Here is a 24,906-nt window from a genome sequence, read left to right as displayed (position 1 = left end):
AAGGCAATGGGGAACTGTTTGTCTCTCAAGGAAAGAATACAAATGAGATACTATAGATGTTTCGCATGGTGATTTGAAAACCATGGAGACACCTCTAGCGACCAAATAGAGGAAGGAGGATGCCACTTCAGGTGAAGAAGTGGATTCTACCATTTATTGTCAGCTAGTGGGTAGGGAAAATTTGAAGGATGGAAAATTATCTTAAAGTTTAAAAACATTGGCGAATCTCGCTAGTCCGTAATATGCAAACTATAAAATCTTTATTGATGTATTTGTAAAATTATTAAAATTTATAATGATTTATATATACTCTCTATATAATGTAGGCGATTTTTAAGGTAAAATAATTTTATATTGTAAAATTTGGGCGAATCATTTTTATAAAAAATGGAAATTGGCGAATCTTTTTTTTTTGGAAAAATCATGGAAAATTAGCCCACCTATGAATATTAGCCCCTGAAATTTTCCATGATAGTGGGTTCACTTATGTATCTTTCGAACACAAGACTAGAGATGTGCTATGTAGTCAACCAACTGAGCCATGTTATGGTAAGGCCAACCAAATTATTTTGGAGGGAAGCTAAGCATGTTCTACAGTACCTCAGTGACACTACCTAGTTTGGACTATGGGACATATAGACAGAGGGAGTGAAGTTGTGTGGCTTCACATATGAAAATTGAGTGGGGAGTCCATCAAACCAAAAGTGTACATCAGCTGGAATTTTCAGTGTTGGGTCCACAACAGTTTCTTGGTACAGCAGGAAGCAAATATCTATGGCACTCAACTCGGTAGAAGCAAAATACATGGTTTCAATTCAAGCAACATGTGAGGCAATCTAGATGAGAAAGATACTTGTTGGATTGTTTAGTCAAACGATGGATCCAATTTTGATCTACTGTGATTATAAAAGTTGCATTAATCTCTCTAAGAATCATATTTTTCATGATCAATCCAAGCATATAGATATCTGGTTTCACCATTTATGGGACTTTATGCAGAGGCAGTTAGTGTTGTTGCAATACATTCTAACAGAGGAAAAAGATGCTGACATTTTGAAAGGCCTTTTCAAGAGGGAAGTTCGAGCTCTATAGGTGTAGGATAGGGGTGGTTTGATAATCATTTTCTCGTTGAGAGGGAGCATTGAAAAATGAAGCAAGAAATTCTCACTTTGATTTTGCCTTGATTAAATTGAGAAAATTCGAATTTCCACATCATAAGACAACTTGGATGATGTTAACTTGTGTGAGATGGCTTGTGTCACCCAGTTTACTCAGTAAATTCTAGGTTGAGGAGTTAGAGTTCAGTTAAACATGTGTGATTTAATTTGTAGCAATCAAGGTCAGTTATGTCAGGTTGCTTTCAGTTAAACTAGTTCCAACTTTTGGAGGAACTAGTGGAATGTTAGTTGTGCAGTGGAACTTCAATCAAACTCAGTGATCATCTGTTACCTGATCAATCAATCCAAAATATCTAGTGCATGCAGAGAATTCAAGCTACCCAGTTGAGGTGGAGATTACAAGGCAATGTAACATCAGTTGTAGAATATTCCAGAGTCTACAGGTGTTGCATGTAGTCAGATGATCAGCCTAAAGGATTTGTGCAATCAATTTGATGAATTTCCTAAATAATAGGGGCTTAATTTATCAAGGAACAATGCAAGGAAACAAGAGCTCAATTAGAAGCAAAATTTGACTAAGTTTGGGTCTAGGCCTTTCAGTGAGAAGAGAGATAGGTTATGCATTTGTAGGTTGTGCTCAGTTGAGCAAAGAAATTGTAATGCATCTCTATTATTTTGATTTAATGCAAGCAAACATTGGGGTTTTAGCAGTTTTCTTTCCCCGAGAAAAATACTTATTGCATGTGTTTTCTTTCTTATTGCATGTTTAAATTTTTTTTTCTAAATTGTGAATTAACTTCTGTAGAGTAATAGAGTAGGTTTGTGTCTTGTGATTTTAGTTAAAACTTCATAAGTGGTTGCAAATCTACACCATGATTTCTACATCCTAGGTTGACCTAGGTTTATTATCTTAATTATGGTTTACTATGTTTAATAGATTGACCTATGTTTACAAGGTTTACCAACTTGACCTAATTTTACTAGGTTAACCTATGTTTAACAATTTGACCTACATTTCCTAGGTTGAACTAGGTTTACTAGGTTGGGCTAAGTGTACTAGCTCAACCATGGTTTCCTAGGTTGACTAAGGTTGAGCTACGCTCACATAGGTTTACTAGGTTTAATAGATTTACCTAGGTTTACTAGATTTACCATTGTTTAATATATTTACCTAGATTTATGACATTTTCTAGGTTGACTTACATTTACTAGCTTAACCATGGTTTACTAAGTTTAATAGGTTGACCTAAGTTTACTTGGTTGACCTAAGTTTACTAGGTTTACCAAGTTGACCTAGGTTTACTAGACTTACTATGTTTACATGTTTACTTACGTTGACTAGGTTTACTACCTTTATTAGGTTGACCTAAGTTTTCTAGGTTGACCTAGGTTGTCTAGGTTTAGTAGGTTGACTAGGGTTGTTAGATTTACTAGGTTAACTTAGGTTTATTAGGTTGACCTAGGTTTACTAGGTAGACCTAGGTTTGGTAGGTTGACCTAGGTTTACTAGGTAAACCTAGGTTTAGTAGGTAAACCTAGGTTTAGTAGGTAAACCTAGGTTTAGTAGGTTGGCCCAAGTTTACTTTGTTTGTTATTTTTACTAGGTTTATTAGTTTAACCTATGTTTACTATGTTGACATAGTTTTATGAGGATGAACTAAGTTTACTAGGTTTAACATATTTACTAGGTTGACCTAGGTTTACTTGGTTGATTTGGGATATATATTGAGGAAAAAATGACATAATATATTGAGCATATAATAAGGGGTAAAGGTTTTTATATTTTGTGTATAAAAAATGGAGCTCAAAGTTAACGAAAAAATATTAATGGGTATAAAAAAATGGATAAGTACAATATCCAGTGAAAGTATGGGTCTTTTAAATTGGGAAGGTGTATTGGGTTCGTATTGGTAGGGGGTTAAATAAAGGGATTTTTAGAGATACTTTGTAATATGTAGTCAAATTAAGGGTATCATTTAGTATGCCACAAACACACATGCTATGTCAGAGGTTCATTGAGTGAAGCCCCTCGTGGGTCAAACATGGCTAGGTTGTCTTCATGGTCTACCATGGTTAACTCTAGTCCACATGGTAAAACATAGTTATTTATAGTTAAGTGTTGAAAAACATGGTCAACAATGTTCCCCCATGGTCATCCATAGTTAACCATACTCAAGCTTTGTGAAATAAGCTCAACCATGGTCAGCCATGGTCAAACAAGCTCAACCATGACCACCATGGTCAAACATGGTCGCCAAGTTAAACATGCTTAACATGGTCATCCATGGTTATGTTTAGTCCACCATAATGTATCATCTAAATCCTTTGTTAACCATGGTTATTTAAGGTCAACCATGGTAAACCAAGGTCAACCATACTCAACCAAGTTCAACCTCAATTGACCAAGGTCTACCTCGATCAACCATGGTCAACCCTTTTCAACCACTAATGTCACCTTTATTGTAATAGTGATGTAACATTAAAATTATCATTAATGTGACATCAACCATAGTCAACCATGGTTGTCAAGGGTTGTCAAGGGTTAGCCAGGTTCAACATTAATGTAATGTGAATGTAACAATGTAACAATCATCAACATTAATGTAATAGAAATAAATTGTTACATTAATGGTTGACCAAGGTAAACCTTAGTTAACCATGCTCAACCATCATAACCATTAACAATCCTCGACTACCATGGTCAACCAATATGAACCATAGTTAATCATGGTATATGAATCTTCCCACACATGTCAACCTTCTACTAGCACAATCACATTAGTAAATGTTGTTGATATACATCGATTGACAATATTTTCCACCTTTTATATGTCAATCGGCGTATGAAAATGATGCCGATCAATATATATCGACCACATTTACTATTGTGATTGTACTAGTTTCAATATGGGTTTGAAGTAGGGGTTGTAAGTTTGACATGATGAAATGTCATCTTATCTTCTTTTCAATGAAGTTAGATTTAAATAAATGATTGTCAAGGACCCTTCTAACATCCTTTATGGAGGAGTTGTTACAATTCCATGATAATTAGTTTTGAGCTCATGCATATGGACATGCTTATTAAATCCTTGTAACCCATAGATATGTCCAATTTTTTTTTAGACAATGTTTCCAAATGTCATTATCATTCCTATAAACAAAGAGATAAATGTTACTTAAAATAATAAATATACTTGTCAGAAAATCACGAGTAAAAAAAATTCAATTAGCATTAATGTAGTGAATGAGAAGAATGGAACAAAGGAAAATCAACTTTTTTTATTGCAATCACACTTTTCTTCATGGTTTCTATCTTTATAAAGATATGTTTACAAGTGCGATATAACACTATCCAATTATGACATGTTAGTTGCAATGAAATTTTGGTAAAATAATTAGAAAGAATTATTAGAGGTATTTGCATAAACTTTTAGAACATGGTGTAAAAAGATGAAACATAGAAAATCAATTTGTCTTTTTGAATATACATAGTTTTTATTTATGAAAAATTGGTATAACTCAAAAAAATGGATTTTTCTAAGATTGGTATGCTATTTTGTAAGACAACAAAATTGGAAACCAAATTAACTGTATTATTAATGATGATCTCAATGAATATGTACATAGTGTACATATAAATACATAATGAAATCGTTGATTCAGTTTTTGGATCTTCTTGGACTCTAACAACTAATTACCATAATACACAGTAACCCAAATCATATCCCGAGGAATAGGTGTCCAACATTCCCCCCTTAATCTGAAGGGATCTATCAAAGTCCAAGAATGAGAACTAAAAATGAAAGAAAACATCTCAACCAAGAGTTGAATGTCTCTCAGAAATGGTTTTCAAAGGATGACCACAAACCAAGGATGGTGGTTTTTAAGAGAAAAGAAAAAAAGATACAAAAATTTCGGAGAACTCAAGGTCTCAACCAGTGATGGTTTAAGGATGGCCATCAACTCTTGAAATATCATAGCAATTCCTCAAACAAACCAACTTTCGAACAATTCCTAATTTGGGGATGTGCTCCTTCACAAATCTCAACATGAAAAAACATGCAATCATGCTCATTCTCATAGAGCATAAATCAAAATAACTCTGTCTACAACTTTGAATCTGGTTTCTGAACTCAGACTCTAGGCTATAGAAATACAACTCTGACTAAGGCTCACTTGAAAAATATTTGAACATGTGGTAGACCATATCAATTCCATCAATTCCCCCCTTGTCAGATACTGTAGAAATTAATTTGTAGATTCAATACTACTCATTAAAATTTACTAAATCACAAGAATTGAAGCTACTTTACTGATCTGTGGAAGTTAATTCACTATCTAGAACAAGAATCATAGACATGCAAAAAGAAACATCACACATGCACAAAGATTTATCTAGGGGAAAGAAACTGCTCAAAATCGCTTACTATCTATATTGTATTAATCAAAGAATAGAGATGAAATACATATGCTTGCTCAAGCCTGAGCACATCTTGCAAGTGTATAGCCTATCCCTCTACCTGACTGACTGACTATGGTAAACACTTAGCCAAATTTCAATCCCTTCACGCTCCTATTTCCTTGCGTTGTTCCATTCAGAAATTTCCACTATTTTTTAGGAATTTCCCACCATGGAATTGCGCAATTGCCCTAGGTCCTTCCTCCGACTGCATGCACCACCTGTACACATTGGAATACGCTACAACTGATAGTAGATTGCCTTGGAATATCCATCTCAACTGCGTAACTTGAATTCTCTGCATGCAACAATTATTTTGGGATGATTGATCAGTTATCTAGTTGATCATTGAGTGTGGTTGAAGTTCCACTTCCACAACTTGACCTCCACTAGTTCTTTTGACAGTTAGAACTAGTTAAACTGACAATAACTCAAATTAACTGAAATAGATTGCTACAAATTAGCAATCAAACATACGTAACTTGAATATAACTCCTCCAACTTGAATTTGTTAAGTAAATTGGGTGACACAATCCATGTCACACAAGTTAACATCATCCAAGTTGTCTGCTGATGTGGAAATTCGAATTTTCTATAGTTTGACCAAGGCAAAGTCAAACTGAGATTTTATTGCTACATTTTCATTAGATACAAGGTGAGAAGATGAAGTATGCTTCGCTGCAAGACTAGTCAATACTCTCGAACATATCTTGTGGTATGACCTGTAAATATTCTTGTCTACCCTAGATCAATCCCAAGAAGGAATCCATCCAAAATTAATTCTCTCTCTTGCAGTAGTATTATGTTTGAAACATTTGTTTGAATGGCAATTCTTCTTTCAACAATGTTTGTAGGGATGAAGATCGTAACAATGAGATTTCTCATGTCCAACTCTGTCACAATATTTGCATCTAACGATTTGTTGTGGGACAATATCATCTAGAAATCCAACACTACAAAATTGGATAGGTTTGGAAAAATTAGGCACATGAAAAGAAACATCTTTATTGTATCCCACGTTGGTTCTGTTTTTGTTATGTACATTTTCTTCCCAAGGTCTAACAAATGTTTTGGGAAGTGGAGATTCAATTTTTACATTTGCATGGAATTTTTCTTTCGAAATGGCTCCATCAACCTCTGACTACTGTTTGGAATTAGGATTGTCTCGTTGTACTTGAGACTCAATCTCGGGAAATTCAGTTGTCTCCATTGCATCATGTACGTGGATTTTGATATCAACAAGACTTACTTTATTGACATTTATAGTTTCATCGACAATGGAACTAATGAGAATGTTTAATATATCAAATAGATTTTTAATTTGAGCCATTTTAGTCAATCTCAGGTGTTAGGTTCAACCAAAAATGCACTTGTTTACAACATAATTTGAGAAGCAAAAGATGAATAATTTTCAATAAGAACATACGAAGAGTTGACCTATTTAATAATGCAATACAAACTTATAAACTTGAAGGAATTTCCAATGCACATCTTCAACAACTTTCTTCTAAAGGCACAAGACAGATTACATTCTTCTACCAAAAACAAAAAACATAAAAAATACTCATCATAAGTGAGACTACCATTGCCTTCAATAACAAATGATCTATCCTTGTACTTGATGCCACTTGTAAACAAATTGGTTATCTACATTCTGTTGACTCAGGATGTTGCTACCTTGAGAGTCACGAACTTCCTAGTTTTTCACATTCTCAAGCCAAAAATCATGATTCTATATATAGAAAGAAATAGTGTATACACACTGGTAGAATTACAAACTAGTCGTTCTTTCAACTCTACAGTTTTGGCTCTTGTTTTGGTTCTCAATTCATCATCAAATAATTGGGATCTTTTTACCTCCAAAGTATTCACAACAACAATGTTATGTCAGCAAGCAATTGGAAACTCCGAAACATGTGCTCTAGTGTAGTCCTAGCCTTCAATAATATTTTAATGGCATGAAATGACACATCCTTAAATTTCAAAAGATAAATAGAGAAGATAAACCATGCTTTTATACTGTCACACGGAATCTGTCAAGGGTGCAGACACGACTGACCTTCCTAGAAGTCTAAGACATTCTAATGACAAACAAGACAAAATGGAGTGATCTTTCTCTAAATACACCTTTTACAACATGAAAACTACAAGTGTTTAGGCTTACCTTATTCCAAAACGCTGTTGTTGAAGTCCGTTCTTGACGATCCGGATGAGCTCCTCCTTCAAGTCAATTCCTGCAACCACAAACAATCAAACAATTACCAAGCACTTGCATTTCATATAATAAAACATATATTCAACATGCAGACCAAGGAACACATGAAATAACTCATTAACACAAGCTATTGAGAAAAATAAACCAGTTTGTATTAATAACGAAACAAAGAAACTCTTACAACCTGGCCTTGGTGTTGTGCAAGTTCCTCCCAGGGTCCATCAAGGGTTTTCCTCTACTTTGACAAAGCTCACCCTCTCCCAAGTAGAATCAAGTGAAGACAATCTCTCCTCACAAAGGCTCTAATGGAAGACCTAAATCCTGCAGCATTTACCCAAAGAAAATGTATAGCTCCAACCTCTTCTCCTTCTGGCTCAATGCCTTTATTTATAGTGCTGTAAAGAGGTTATTCAGGTCCACTATCAATGGGATCATCCCCCTCTTTGGGTGGGATAGCTCCCTTATTGATGGGATAAGTTCCCCCTTAATAGAGATACATGAACCAACTGGAGGCGCATCCATTTCATCAAACCGACCTCTAGAATGTTCTAGAAGTAACCACAAGTAACTTTTTCAAGATAAAACTCGCGCATTTTGCCTTTTACAGAGGGACGCACCTGTCCCTTAACATACAGAGCGTCCATGGACGCAGATTTTGTGAACATGGTCAGCGTCCCCGCAGGTAAGGCTAGAGAGAACCTGCGACCCCAGAGATAAACATAGTTTTTACAAGACTTTCTCTCTTCTTTGAGTTTGAGATGGATAACAGAGGCATGAGACTTGCCTAAGAGGGTAGCATGACTGTTGATTTGAGCCATACTAACTGTAAGTAGTCAAGGTGACATTTTTTAGTGTAACAGATTGCCCCCTAAAGTGCGAAGCCTGGAATAGAATAGGGTTTTGTAATTCTAGGAAGGGTGAAGCGCTTTATCATTTCAAGGATTGCCTTGTGGATGGCCTGGTTGGAACCTGCAATTTTCAACACAAAATACATGGATAAGATTATATCATCACTGAGGTAGGCATTCCCATACTCAGATTCAAAACTTTAACTAATGGACTAACTATTCTGATACAGGAATGATCTTGCAGTACATCATTTTAATAGACTTTTGTAGACACAGTATGGACGCAGCCATCTGTTTATGATTAGTCTACATAGATAATGAATACAAAACTCCTCGCAGCCTGGATGGTAGAAACTAGATCCAGGGTCTTCACTTCTACTTCCCGAATTGGTACGATTCTAGCCATGTGATTAAATGATTCGATGTCGAACATGGTAGAAACCACTTGATTACCAGTCAATGATGTAAACTGTTAACAAGCGTGAGAGAAACCACCAGTAATGTCAATGGTTCTCAAAGTACCAAGCACAACCCGTGAAATGTGAATAGATGTTTTGATGTCGAACACTTCACGGAATCCTCTGATCGAAAGTCAATGATGTAAACTGACGTCAAAGGCGAGAAACCTGCCATTGATGCATGCAGACTTCAAGGTACTGTCGATTCCTAAGTCATCTTTCTAGATAATGTGTCGATGTCGATAGAAAGCGACCCGTTGCAGGCAAGCCCGCAACACGAAATCATTGTTCAAGTTGAAGAAATGTTGCTGTAAGGACTGACTCAGGGATGGTCAAATGGATGACAAGTATTTTGCAGATGAAAGTTTTTGCTTGCAGACCTCTTGAACACATAACGACACAACAGATGGCTTGGTGACGTATAACTCAAAGTTAACCCCTGGAACCCGGTTAAAGACTTTCAAAGTGATTTGGTCAACTGTGAGGTAAAAGATTTCCCAACCCAGGTGAATGAAAAGTGTCGTGTTCAAGAGTGGTAATAAAGTTTCTTTTGAGACAAAAGGTGACAAACAGGTTCATTCTTCTCTCTTTTCCCCCACCATTTCTGGCAAGTACCTCTTTATTTTTAACAAGCTTGAGGAGGATAACATATGCTTGATTATAAGCTCATCCTTCGGACGAGTCCAACCTAGTTTAAATTCGAACCCTAGGAAGGAGTGGTTCGTTCCTGTTTGTAATTGAACAGGTCCTCTACTGTAAAAGTTTAACGAGCCCAGTATAGGAGAAACTCGGCGTTTTTCAATTTTAGAGAGTCTGAAAAAACTAAAGGAGACTCCACGTTGAACTTTTTCGTATATTTGTGTCCCTCAAGCCCGAAAAAGTATAAAATAATACCTGGGGGAACCGCTTGATCTTGCGACCAAGGAGTACTTTCATAATAGTGTCGTTAACCTGAAAAGTAAAAAGCGATCAAGGACACGTCGTTTTATTTCCTTATCGAGTTCGAAACGACAAAAACCCGGCAATCTTTTCCTGATTTTGCGGTCAGAAAAGAGCTAAAAGGGGACCGTCTTTTAATTCCGTTTTAACGAGTGAAAAAGAAACACTCGGCGATCTTTTCATGTTTTAGGAGTCAGAAAAGGGCTTAAAAGATGACTCTGATATTTTTGTTTGTGAAAAATTACAATTTCCCTCGAAATCCCTTTGTCCTGCACAAAAGCAACACATTACTCATACCTGTTTAAAATAGGCAAAAATACATTCAAAAACATCTTTTCATGGTAAAAAATGAACTAATTCATCCAAAAAACCTATAAAAAGACCTTTTACCATGTCATTTTTACCGTTTCACTGTTGAGGTTGAAAAAGGAGCTTTTGACAAGAAACTTCCCGTGGTCGCTGCGGAAAATCTGACCGTCGGAATCGAACGCCGTCTCATCCAGGTATTTTACACATCCTACTCTGCATTTCTATCCGTTTAGAATTAATTTTTAGGTCTTAGTTTCATTTTTTGGGGGGTTTTGGTTTTGGAATGCGCCTCTCGGCGGACGCAGGTGCCCTTCGGGTGACCTGCGTCCCCCGACTTTTTCTCATACGGGAAAACGGTCGGAAGACGCAGCCCGCCTTCAGGCCAGCTGCGTCCGGGCGCCCTGTGCTACAAAGCCGGGGTGCGTCCTCCGAGAAACGCGCATTTCAAAACCCCAACTCTCTCAAAAAACCACCAAAAATTCCCAAATCAATTTCTAATTGCTATTTTTGATATGCAGGGCATTAATCATGTTAGACTGGAGAGAAAGAGAGCATGTAGAGGAAGATGAAGCTGCAATAAATCATCAACCTTCCCTGGATGCCCTAAGAGCATGCGGATTATACAAATATTGGACCATACCGGGCATGAGGGGCCAGGTAAGATTCTTGGAATGGCTGGTTGAGCGATGGAACGTACAAGAACAATGCTTTTACATAGGAGGGCACCAGCTCGAGATAGAGCCCTCGGATGTATACTTTCTCACTGGCTTGCCAAACAGAGGTGAGCAACTCAGTCTTGCGGGGACTAGGCCGGGTGGCCAATCCCTTGATAGTCTCCGCGAGGATTGGTGCACACCTGGGGCTCACCATTCAAAAGGCATAGAGATAAAACACATCACTCTACCGGAACTCAAAGTCATAGCGTTCACGGTTACCAGAATTTGCGGCGCGGCCGCTTTACACATTGCTTCCGGATCCCAAATGCGGATGGCAATTGACTGTTACCAAGGCACCATTTTCAACTGGTGTGAAGCTGTGTCGGCTCATATGAAGAGCCAACTGACCAAGGCAAAGAACGGACGACTAAAGACTTTTGGATATGGGCCTATAGTCGTGAGCTTTGCCTTGGAGAGAATTCCAATGCTGATCCCTCAGCAACTCACTGTTGATATCTTGGGTCCCCAGCAGCCAAAGCTGATACGATGGGTTGCGGTGATGGCCCGGCATCCTGACGAGGGCGCGACAGTAGTTCGATTCTCAGATAGTTATTTTGACTGGTTAGAGGGCCAGCTTTTTGTGATACAGGACTTTCCGTATGCCGGAATGGATTTCAGAGGTGATCCGGACATGGTTCTTCCACAGGGAGAACAATGGGACGACAGAGGTACTTTTTATTTTCACAAGTTTTCTAGTTATGTATTTTTTGTATTTTTTATATATATCGTCTCAAAACTAATAGTAAACTTTTTCAAAATGCAGATGTTGGTCCACAGCGTCCAGCCAACCTCCGGCCTTATGATAGACTACATCCAGCTGCACCGGTACCGGCCCCACAGGACGCGACAGCAGAAGTACTAGCTGAGTTGGAGCATGATCTAGAGCGTCTCACGGCAGATATACCTGAGACTACTATGGACGACATTCCTATCAGGCTTCAGCGCTTCGTAGTCGCGGTCCCTGGACCGTTTAGGAGATTTTTGCGTAAGGTAGCCCGCGCAGTGGTGTCGTACAGAGAGCACCACCAGTGATTGACTAGTCACTTTTGTAGTCACATGTGACATTTTTGACTTTTTGTACTATCATTTTGCCGATCATAAGGTGTTTTAAACCTATGATCGAAGACGATGTATATATTTTTTGACACACTTCTATCTATATATATCACTATTACCGGCTTATCTTGTTTAACATATGTGATGAAATGTTTTTAAATTTACTTGCATGATTATCGTAAATGTCTGTCCAACATTCGAGAAGCAATTGCATCTGCTAATGTATTCAAAGACCTTGGAATATGTTGATATTCAATGTAATCAAATTCACGTTCCAAGAGACGCACTCTCAAAAACAACCTTAATAACACAGGATTTCTAATGGCATAAACTCTATTAAGCTGTAATACAACAAGTTCAGAATCTAACCTCACTATCAAACGTCGAATTCCAAATGAAATAGATTCGGATAATAATTCAACCACTGCACTGTATTCTGCAATGTTATTCGTTGTTTGACCGAGGCTTACCCCATGCATAGAAACTAACTCGTCAGAGGGCGAATAGATAACCCAAGCTGCGGAAGAGATATTCCGTGTATTACGACAAGCACCATCAGCAAATCCAATGTATGTTTGGAGAGGCGTCGACATCTACAATATCAAGAGTAAAACCAAGATAAGCCAGAATAATGACGAAAAACCACACTCGCTAAGCTAAGCACACTGACTAAACTAACACACTTGCTAGCTAGAAAGGAAATCTAACCTATCTAAAAATTTCTCCATACCCATCATTTTAAGCATAATACCTCTTTAGGTAAAGTCCATTTCTGGGTTTACCCAAAGAGTCCCCATCAAAATCAACTAACTCATAAGCCCCTTTTGCTAGCTTTCGCTTTACAATGTAGGGCCCATGCCACATGGGAACGAATTTTCCGGCACCTAGCTTATCGTTAGCTTGATCATATAATAGTACTAGGTCTCCTTCCGAAAAACTTCGAGGGGTTACATTTTTATCGTACTGAGCTTTCATTCGTTTCGCGTGAGTCTCGATAGCTAAAGTAGCGTCACGTCGAGTCTCATCTAATTTAGCCAAGTATAATAACCGTTTCTCCTCTTCGGAAGTAGCTGGAAGTAATTCGACAGCCATTTGAAGTGATGGGATTTCGCATTCAATAGGTAACACAGCTTCTAAGCCATAAACTAGCTGGAAAGGGGTGAAACCTGTTGAATTTTTCACTGAAGTTCGATATGCCCATAGCGCCGAAAATAACATGTTATGCCAATTCGTTCGATGGATACCAATGATCCGTCGAATCATGATGACTAGAACTTTGTTGATTGACTCAACCAAACCGTTGGCTTGCGGATAATAAGGAGTAGAGCTATCGTGGCGCAAACCAAGCTGGCTTGTAAGCTCAGTCATCATGACGTTTCGAAAATGGCTCCCATGGTCAGTAATGATTGCTTGTGGGACACCAAACCTAGTTATGATATGATTGAATACGAAAACTGCAGCTGTCTTGCCGCTTGCGTCGAATGTAGGCATCGCCTCGGCCCATTTTGTAAAATAATCAACCGCGAGGATGATATACGCATGCCCCCCGGCCGAGTGAGGGTTACAAGTAATAAAGTCAATGCCCCATTTGGCGAATGGACCAGCGGCAATTATAGGGTGGAGAGGAGCAGGTGGAGCGCGCATCTTTCGATCAAACACTTGACAGTTGTGGCATGTTCTGACAGCAAGGATACAATCTTTAAACATAGACGGCCAGAAATAGCCAGCGCGCAACACCTTCTGAGCTGTGGCATACCCAGACATATGACCGCCACATGCTCCAGAGTGACAATCATTCAAAACTCTCTCAGCCTCTTCGTGAGTTAAACAACGTCGAAAAACTAAGTCTGCCCCCCGGCGATAAAGTGTATCTCCAATAATTCTGTATTGCTGGGATCGAAACCGAATTTTTCGACGGTCTTCCTTGGAAGCTTCAGGCCGAAAGGTTTGGGTTTGGAGATAGATGATTATATCCCCATACCACGGATCTAAAGTGCTAATAAGAAACAAAGATTCGTCCACAATGGACTCCTCTGCCACAGTCTCTGTGTCAGCACTCGGGAAATCACACATCAATTCCGCAAAAACTAAAGATTTCTTAGACTTGGACTTCTCGAACTCCAAGTCGAACTCTTGCAGGATAACAATCCATTTAGAGTACTTGCCCCCTAGCAGTTGTTTTGTCAAAATATAAATCATAGGGTTGCAATCCGAAATAACTGTAGTCTTGCGGAGAAGAATGTAGTGACGAAAACGCTGGACAGCTTGAACGGCTGCCAGGGCCAATTTCTCCACATGCGAATATTTTAACTCAGTGGGATTTAAGGTTCTACTAAGATAATATATCACATGCTCTGCTTTGAATTCATCTTCTTGAACTAACACCATTCCAATGGTGGAATGCGAAGCTGCGAGGTATAAGAAGTAGTCCTGGTTGTAGTTGGGAGGATGCAATAACGGTGCATGGGTCAACGCGTGTTTCAGTGCATCAAAAGATTGTTGGGCAATCTCGTCCCAAAAGAATTGTGCGTTCTGTTTCAACAACCGTGTAAAACCTTTAGTGACCTCGGCGTAGTTTGGGATGAATCGGCGTAAAAAGTTCGCTTTCCCTTGCAAACTTTGGAGTTGGCGCAAACTCGAAGGAGGAGGCAATTTGATGATAGCCTCGACTTTCGAGGGATCGACGCGAATGCCGGCTTTTGAAACAACAAATCCCAGCAATCGACCTGTTTCTATACAGAAAACACACTTGTGGGGATTCAACCGAATTCGATAATGCCTACACCTCATAAAGATTGCTCGTAGGTGGACAAGGTGATCAGCTCGTTGTAAAGAATGAGCAGGCAAATCATCGAGATAGGGTTGCACAATGTGCTTGATGTCATGAAATGCATAAGACATCGCCCGTTGAAAAGTAGCGCCGGCATTCTTAAGCCCAAAAGGTAATTTGCAATAAGCAAATGTCCCCCATGGACAAATGAATGCCGTTTTTGGTTGATCGGCAGGTAGAATATTGATTTGATTATAGCCTGAGAAACCATCCATGAAGGAAAACATCTCACTTCCGGCACAATCATCAATAATTTGATCGATATAAGGCGTAGGATAGTTGTCTTTTGGACAAGCTCGATTGATATCCCTATAGTCGATACAGATTCTTATTGTTCCTTGTTTTTTATTGACGGGAACAATATTCGATACCCAATCCGTTAACGGGATCGGATAAATGAAACCTGCTTTCAACAGCTTTTCGACTTCTGCTTTAATCGCAGCCGCTTTTCGAGGGTGAATCTGACGCAACCGTTGCCGAATGGGTTTAGCATCCGGGTAGGTTTTGATTTCATGAACAACAATGGCAGGATCAATTCCCGGCATTTCCTCGTAAGACCAGGCAAACACGTCGCGGAATTCTTGGAATAGGGCCTTGTAAGTTTGGATTTCTTCTTCAGTACATGCGGCACCTATATGAATGTTCTCCTCGATTCCGGGCTTCACTGAAATATCAATGGGAATAGTACGAGAAATATTCCCTAAATTCAGCTCTGAATCAGAATGTTTCGTTGGATCCTGAGCGTCTTTGACATATTCAGCGGTAAAGATAGATGAAAAATCATTTTCAAATGCATCATCCTTAGGTAAAAACGAAGATCTGTGATGGAGATCTTCCCATGGTAGATCATCTACACTTAGGATTTCGCGAAGTTGTTCGTCAGATGACACTTCTTCGGGAAACGTTATCCGTTCTAAGGGTGAGGTGAAAAGTGACTCTTCACTGACCACATTCATTTGGTCGGTTTCGGTTGAATGAAAGTCGGTAAAAGACATAAGAGCTTCATAAGCAATCTCATACGGACTCAACGGCATAACATCACCGAGTGAGTCTAGCTCAGAGTCAGAGGGAACATACCAAGGATCATCATAAATAATGTTTTCTGACGTGATCATATGAATTGTTGCGAACGAAGGGTCTGCATTGAGTGGAGGGAGAGGAAAAGTTCCCAGTAAACCGGAATCCTTAACTAAACCTACACCAATGTCCCTATAAGGGATTGTCGTTTTACCAACATGCTGGATAGTTTCTAAAGAGGTTGGGTCGGATGAAAAGTATGTCAGCTGATCAATAGTCACGATCTTACCGTTATGTGGAAACTTAATGACTCTGAAGACCGATGAAACGACCGCTGTCATAGCATATGACCAACTTCGACCCAAAAGAAGGTTGTAGTCTAGAGGGGCATCAACCACTTCCACATCCAGACTAACGGTTTTACCTTCGACCCCTATAGGCAATTCTTGTAGAATACCAAACGGACGGAACCCACGGCCATCAAAGGCCTTAAGGATGGTGGGGGATTGGTTCAACGAAGGAGAACCAAGCGATCTCCAACATTGAATCGACATAATACACGTAGAAGCTCCCTCATCAATCACAGTCCGATGAATAGGCCTGTTTTTGACTATCACTGGAATTTGGAAAGCCATTTGATGGGGGAGACGTGGTGTACTACTTTCTAGATCAAAGATCATTAGGTTCGGGTCCTGAACATCGACAGCTCCAATAGCCGACAAAAGCAATTTTCGTTGCGCTGGACATGATTGCAGCACTTCGAGTGCCGACATTGCTGAAGGTGAAACAGCTAAGTCTTCAACAATGTTGTAATTCTGGGCTGCTCTCGCATGTGGATTGAAAGCAGACCTTCGAAGTACACCCTTGGCGGGCGGCTTAATCACTAAGTCTGGGTTAGGTTTTTCGATCTGTAGTGGATCGGAACCAGGAGCTGAGGTTGATGGGTTAGAGTGAGAAGATTCTGCTTCCTTACCATCAACAGGAGCCTTACTACCATAATCTTGCGATCGAGTCGCAATCCTGACATGAGACATCATCAAAATGGGTTCTTCACTGGCATTCGAAGAAGAACCTATCATCTTATTCTCCTGCTCTGGAAATGGATTTTTTAACACAGCAGGAGTGGGAGAACCTTTGACTATTTTCACTACCTCGGCCCGATGAGGGCAGTCTCTCGTAAAATGATCTTCTTCACAAATAAGACAAGGATATCGAGGTTTGCGTTTTTCGTCATTGGTTTCCGACTTTTCCGTTTTCTCCTTTGGAGCCTTGTCTGCTTTAGCCTTCTTCTTTCCTTTCTTCTTTCCACCGTTTTTGGATTTGGCCGTAGATGACTCTACAGCGTGAATGTCGGCGGTAAGTTCAGGAGGAGAAGACTCTCCTGTCGGAGAATCAGGCAAAGTGATAATTGGAGTATTGGAGGTCTTGGAAGACTTCTTCTTACTCTTCGTAGTCACGATACCAATCATACCATCAGCGGCATGAGATCCCGAAGGAGCAGCAGCGATTTGGTTTGACTTTGGAAGATCCGGAATTTTCTCGTGTAACGTACCCGACTGAGTGTAAACTAAGTCAAGGTATTGTGCCTGAGCAATGACTTGCTCCTCAGTAACTACTCCGGCCTTAGCTACATCTTCAGTAATTCTTGGTAATAATGATTTGACAAACCATTCAGCTAAGATTTGGTCCGGGATAAAAACTTTCACTAATCTCCTTCGACGTCTCCACTCATGAATGTGATCAGAAATGTACGTGGATGTCGATTGTTTTAGCGAAGTTAATAATTCTGTACCATTATCGTATCTGACTGGTAACTGAAAATGAGTTAAGAACGAGGTAGCTAACTGGCTAAAGTTGTAAAAAGAGGCCCGTGGTAACTCAATGTACCACTTGGCTGCGAGACCAATGAGTGTACGCTGGAAAAGACGTAAGCGGATGGAATCATCTGAGATGGAATTTGATGCACACCAGAGGTGGTAAGTCATCACGTGATTAGACGGATCCTCTCCAGACTTACCTTCGAACTTGGGTATATCGCTGGGCAACTTATTTGGCATTGGCGGCCAGAACTGAAGATATTGAATTGGATCGTTCGTTAGGCGCGTCAAGTCGGGTAAATCTAAAGTCGCAATAAACGGTAACTGCCGGTTAGGATCTCTAAAACTCTGAGTCACAATACCAGCCCCAGGAGGAGGATATCCAGGATAACTAGGAACAGGAGTCGCATTTGGGATATTATATCCTCCTGGAAAACCAGGATTAACCGGACCGTACTGGGGTTGCTGAGGTGGTTGATAAGTGTACCCAGGATACGGTTGATACTGGTAAACCGGTTGTTGGGCAGCTTGCCCAGGTTGATACTGTCCCTGGTACGGAGGTTGAACAAATTGAGGTTGAGTAGTAACAACCGTACTTGTACCAGGTTGGCCTGCAGGCATCTGGACTGTGGTTTGAACCGTGGGTCCAGACAACGGTACAGATGTCTGAGGAGTGGTTACAGGGACAGTAGAAACCGGAGCTGCCGATACTCCAGAAGTAAGCATGGTAGATGAAGCGGTAGTTGCTGCAGCCGTGTGAGGTGGAGTACCAGGTGCAATTGGCGGCTGAGTAACTACAGAAGTTACAGGGGTCTGAACACTTGACTGGACAGGTTGCGGTTGCTGGGGTGGACCAGGAACTGCAGGTTGTCCTGCTTGAGGTACCGACTGTATACTTGGTTGCGACATCTGTTGACCCTGTGACGGATCCCATGTTAACATTCCAGGGTATTGACTCGTAACAGGTTGAGGATACTGAGATCCATAGCCGTATTGAGGATAGGGTTGATAACTGTAAGGTGCAGTCCCATATGATTGCCCTTGAGGTGGTTGATAACCTTGACCAGGGTATTGACCCGTAGGTTGATAACCTTGAGGTAAATACGAATACTGGGGTTGACCTTGACCTTGAGGTTGGTATCCTTGAGGTTGATACCCTTGGGGTTGATACCCTTGGGGTTGCCATCCTTGAGGTTGCCATCCTTGAGGTTGATATTGATACTGAGGTTGACTTTGGGGTACATATTGAGGCTGGGGTTGATACCCTTGGGGTTGATACCCTTGAGGTTGCCCCCCAGTCACGAATGAAGTACCTTGAGGTTGCCCCCCAGGCATTAACGAAGGTTGCCCCCCAGGCGGTAATTGGCCACCTTGAGGTTGGTTAATGGGAGTTGAACCTGACATCATATAAACGTCACCTATACTCAATGGTACATTACCACTGTTTCCAACTAATAACCCATGATCAACAGGTTGAGGAGATGCTCCCGCAAAGGTACCAGAAAGTGATTGATACCCAGTAGGAACAGAAGGACCGCCATGTAAAAATGATTCAGGACTTTGTGAAAACACAGATGACTGACCAGACATATTTACAGGAGAATGAATTCCTCTAGGTGGAACCGGAGTACGAGGTGTAGAAAAACCTACTGAGTTGTCTAAAAAATTGGTTAATGCAAGGTACCAAGATTCACTTCTAGGAGGACTGTAAAAGATGGATTCACGCTCCCTTAGATCAAGGGTAATTAGATCTTCAGAATCAGAAACGCCTATTTCTTCCTCTGGAACAAGTTCTTCTATAGCAATTAATCCAACAGGAAGATTTTCGGTGATAATTCTTTCTATTCTTGGTGAATCAGGAACACTAGGAGTTGGAGTAACAGGTTCTGAAATTTCAGGTTCTTCGCCTGTTTCACTGGCAGATGAAAAACTACCAGCAAGCTCGGAAACTGTAACAGCTTCGGGATTGTAACCTGTTTCTAAACTTTGGTAATCTGGATGGACTACCAAGGAAAATTCTCCTTCTTCAGGTGATCCTACTCTACTGCCACTAGGAGGAGTTACAAGGACCTTTAACCCTTCTAAATGACCCGGAACGTCTTCAGGAGATTCACCCCGCGATTTACGGAGTTTTCTTAACAAATCTATTCCGGTAACAATCTCAGGAGACTTGCCCCGAAGTCTACGGGACTGTCTCGGTAATTCCGCCACAATTAAAGATTTTAACTACAACACACGAAAACAAAGTAAAAAATTTCAAATCAAACCACCTAAAGTCTTCTAAAGAAGCAAACAAATTTGAAGCACACGCCTAAATAATCTAGAGCGTCAAACCACACACAAACAGTAGTCTTCCGGACCAAAAGCGCTAGTTGGTGATTAGGCCCAACCTCGCAGGATTCAGTACAGAAATGGTGGGTGGAACAGTTACCCCGGCAACCTGCTTAATGAATAGACTGGACCAAGTTCCTCCACTTTAACCGTCTCGAAGTGAAGCGAACCCCCCAGAAAATCCAAGTGAGTATAACCGACGTCTGCTCCAGGTACAGTGGGACCTTCCCTCCACCGTCACCTTGGGTAGAATCCTAGATATTATGGCCACTAAGGTTACCAATCACAACAATTACACCTGGGGGAACAGTCTAAACTCCGACAGCACGCAAGGGCAGAGTAGCAAGCTCCAATCCCCTTACCGGCTCCTTGACAACAATCCAAGGTTTACCGATAAGTGACCCCTGGCTCCTCGACAATGGTTAATCCGAGGTTTACCGTTTGTAATACGTACTGCCTGGCGTCGTTCCCAACGAGGGAGGAATGATCCCCTCACTGGTTCGGACACGAGCTCGTGCTTCTCCTTTAAGAGGAGCTTTCCCAGAATGTAACTGAAACAATTGGATTTGTTCTACTCAAGATAGACTATCTGTTTGGTTTTGTAGTCTTGGAGAGTTAAGTACTCACCTACTCCAAGACCCTAGCCTAAGCTATGTTGGTGCTTCAGAGCCCTAGAAAAATAAAGATTACTAGATTGATTTTAATTTAAGCGTTACTTTTAAGGTTGTTTCTTAAGTCAAAAGGTGATGGAAGTGAAACTAGTGGTGTGTTGACTCGACTCGAAACCACTACAAAATGCACCTAGAATGATTTATCCACTACTTTACTTTTTCGATGAATTGCTTAACTAAAAAGTTGAGAGAATGCAATCTTTATAAAAGCAACTTCTTAATTGAAGACAATCAAAGAAACAATTCGTTTGTCTTTTCCAAGCATAAAAACATAACCTCTCTTTACATGCACGAAAAAACTCTTTTCTTCTTTCGAAAACAAAAAGCTACTTGAAACAAGACTTTTTAAGAAGATGTTTTTGTATTTTTCTTTTAATAAAGCAAGTAAATCTAATATAACCAAAAATCAATCTTAACAACTCTTAAAATCTATGAAAATGCACTCATAAGCAAACTAAAGGCAAATTTACTCTAAGCAATCTTAACGAGGCCAAAACTAACAATGATTATTTCTAAGGTGTTTTACTTGATCACAATCAAATCAAGGACTAGCTTATTGCAGAATCAAAAACTAGCCAAAACAAAACTCTAATCTTTTTGTAAAATGGAAATCAATACTTTATAAACAAGTAATTCGAAATTTGACCCAAAACAACTCAAATGGCAAGTTGCTCACAAAAGGAGACTTTACGACAGGCCCGACTTCTAAGAAGGTTGACTAACCAGAGAGATCTAAGGCTGGACAACTTTCTACTATCAAAGTCACTACAAAGCCTTTCCAAAAATCAAACCCTAGGTCTAAACTTCGTTGAAAACCACTAAAACACTCAAAGCTCACAAAACTAGTTCAGGTGAAAATTCTTGACAGGGTACTAAAGGATCTGGGCAGAAAACACTAAGGAAAAACAAAATCTAAAAGCAATTTAAAGCAAAAATGGAATTTTCTTAAGTTTTACAGGAAGACGCAGGCAACCCGTTGTCACAGGTGCGGCCCCGCTCTGTGCAGACGGCAACAGCGCGTCCAAAGACGCACTGTGCAGTACTCAGAGGGTGCGTCCTTCTGGAAAAATGAAGAAAAACCAAATCTAACTAAATCTAAAGCTAAGCCACCCAAATACTAATTCTCACAGTCAAAAACCAGAAAATAAAAATGATTTTCTCAAAGCAAAGTTCATATAAAGGAAAAGACTCTCTCATTAATGGATTCCCCAGCGGAGTCGCCAATTTGTCACACGGAATCTGTCAAGGGTGCGGACACGACTGACCTTCCTAGAAGTCTAAGACATTCTAATGACAAACAAGACAAAATGGAGTGATCTTTCTCTAAATACACCTTTTACAACATGAAAACTACAAGTGTTTAGGCTTACCTTATTCCAAAACGCTGTTGTTGAAGTCCGTTCTTGACGATCCGGATGAGCTCCTCCTTCAAGTCAATTCCTGCAACCACAAACAATCAAACAATTACCAAGCACTTGCATTTCATATAATAAAACATATATTCAACATGCAGACCAAGGAACACATGAAATAACTCATTAACACAAGCTATTGAGAAAAATAAACCAGTTTGTATTAATAACGAAACAAAGAAACTCTTACAACCTGGCCTTGGTGTTGTGCAAGTTCCTCCCAGGGTCCATCAAGGGTTTTCCTCTACTTTGACAAAGCTCACCCTCTCCCAAGTAGAATCAAGTGAAGACAATCTCTCCTCACAAAGGCTCTAATGGAAGACCTAAATCCTGCAGCATTTACCCAAAGAAAATGTATAGCTCCAACCTCTTCTCCTTCTGGCTCAATGCCTTTATTTATAGTGCTGTAAAGAGGTTATTCAGGTCCACTATCAATGGGATCATCCCCCTCTTTGGGTGGGATAGCTCCCTTATTGATGGGATAAGTTCCCCCTTAATAGAGATACATGAAACAACTGAAGGCGCATCCATTTCATCAAACCGACCTCTAGAATGTTCTAGAAGTAACCACAAGTAACTTTTTCAAGATAAAACTCGCGCATTTTGCCTTTTATAGAGGGACGCACCTGTCCCTTAACATACAGAGCGTCCATGGACGCAGATTTTGTGAACATGGTCAGCGTCCCCGCAGGTAAGGCTAGAGAGAACCTGCGACCCCAGAGATAAACATAGTTTTTACAAGACTTTCTCTCTTCTTTGAGTTTGAGATGGATAACAGAGGCATGAGACTTGCCTAAGAGGGTAGTATGACTGTTGATTTGAGCCATACTAACTGTAAGTAGTCAAGGTGACATTTTTTAGTGTAACATATACTCCTAGAACCTGCACTATGATACCATTGTAAGACAACAAAATTGGAAACCAAATTAACTATATTATTAATGATGATCTCAAGGAATGATGTACATAATGTACATATAAATACATAATGAAACTGTTGATTCAGTTTTTGGGTCTTCTTGGACTTTAACAACTATTTACCATAATACACACTAACCCAAATCATAACCCAAGGATTAAGTGTCTAACATATTTTTCCTCATATAGTCACATCAGGCCCCGAGTTTTGTATGTAAATGATGGATTTTAATGAGACAATTTTTGTATGATTATAGATAATAGACGATTCTTGTGTAATCCTATTTTACATAATTTTTAATGTTGATTTTATATTTTTATAAAATTAAGAAATCCAGTGAAGCCTTGAAACGAGGTCAAGCTTAAGTCCAGGGTCTTAAAACACACACACACACATTAATATTAATGGGTTGGTCTTCATATATATTAGTGCAGGTTCTTTTATAATTTCAAAATAGGTCAACCAATCAAATGTTATAGCATAAATAAAAAACCTATATTTAACCTATATTTTTTAGAAATTTGATATATGTCCAATAGAAATAAATATTTTTTAAAAAATATATGTATTTAGAATCTACACATGAAAAACGAAATTGGAAACACTTTTATCTGGTTGGAGGAGATGATTCGCCAAACCATAGCCATTGCGTGGTTGGACTAAGTCAAATTCTTACTGCATAAATGGTGATTGTGAGAGTCGTTTTTCCCCACTTATAAGAGGGTCCGCCTTTGGAAAGTTTCTGGACAAACACACACCTTTGAAAATCCTCTAGATAGTTTAGTTTGATTCAAAAGCATGCTTGTAAAGGTGCAGTCATTACAATGTTTTATTTAAATAGATGTCGCATGTTATGTAATGGCTAGTGTGTTGTTGTAGACTTAGGAACCAAGGATTACTTGTTATCTTTTCATTTGTAAACATTTGTTTTTTAGGCATTTTTGTGAATGATATTTAATTTTATAACAGGTATGTAGATGATTCTCCTTAATAGTTCTCGGAATGCATTGCAAAGTCATCGAGTGCTTGGGAGCGATCCACCTGTTCCAATCAAATGCTGCCAAGTGCAGCCGCCCTTTTTTAAATGAAGTTTATTTCATACTGCAATGATTAATTAGATATTTAGAATAAAAACAAATTCAGTTAAAGATTTTAAAATTTAATTTAATTAATGAATATAAATAAAATAATTAAATTTATAATATAAATCATATTTTTTTTATATTAAAAAATAATTTGAAAATATACTTTTTAAAAATATTATAAGCTTTTTATTATTTTAATTTAATTAATTAATAAATAAATGATTTTAATATTTTAAAATAAATAAATGTTTTTAATATTTTAAAATTAAAATAAGCATTATTATAAAATTATTACTATTAATAATGAGTTTACTACCAAAATTATTGCATTTCAAAAAATTTTTTATGCATGAGTAAATCCAAATCCAAACCCATCACGCCATTGAAAAAAAATAATGAATTTATAAATTGAATATTAAATCCAAATCCAAACCCATCAGGCCATTGAAAAAGAATAATGAATTTATAAATTGAATATTAAAGCACTATATTCCAATTTTTTTAATAGATCAGTACAGGCAAATGGATTGTACTTTAAAAAATAATGGCTCTATACAAACCCAAATATACCGCACCTTGGAATTTTCAATATTTGATAAAAGAACCCTTAATAATAAAAAACAAATGAAGAAGATAAAATTGGCTCTGTAAAAAAAACTTGCATGACCAGAAGTTTGCTTTTAATCTTAATTCCTCTGCTACTTAT

This window comes from Pinus tabuliformis, chromosome 4_1 (assembly GCF_031772625.1).
Source record: "Pinus tabuliformis cultivar Carrire ecotype Pingquan chromosome 4_1, CPIR1, whole genome shotgun sequence".
NCBI classification, from domain to species: Eukaryota; Viridiplantae; Streptophyta; class Pinopsida; order Pinales; family Pinaceae; genus Pinus; species Pinus tabuliformis.
This window is presented reverse-complemented; position numbering follows the sequence as displayed.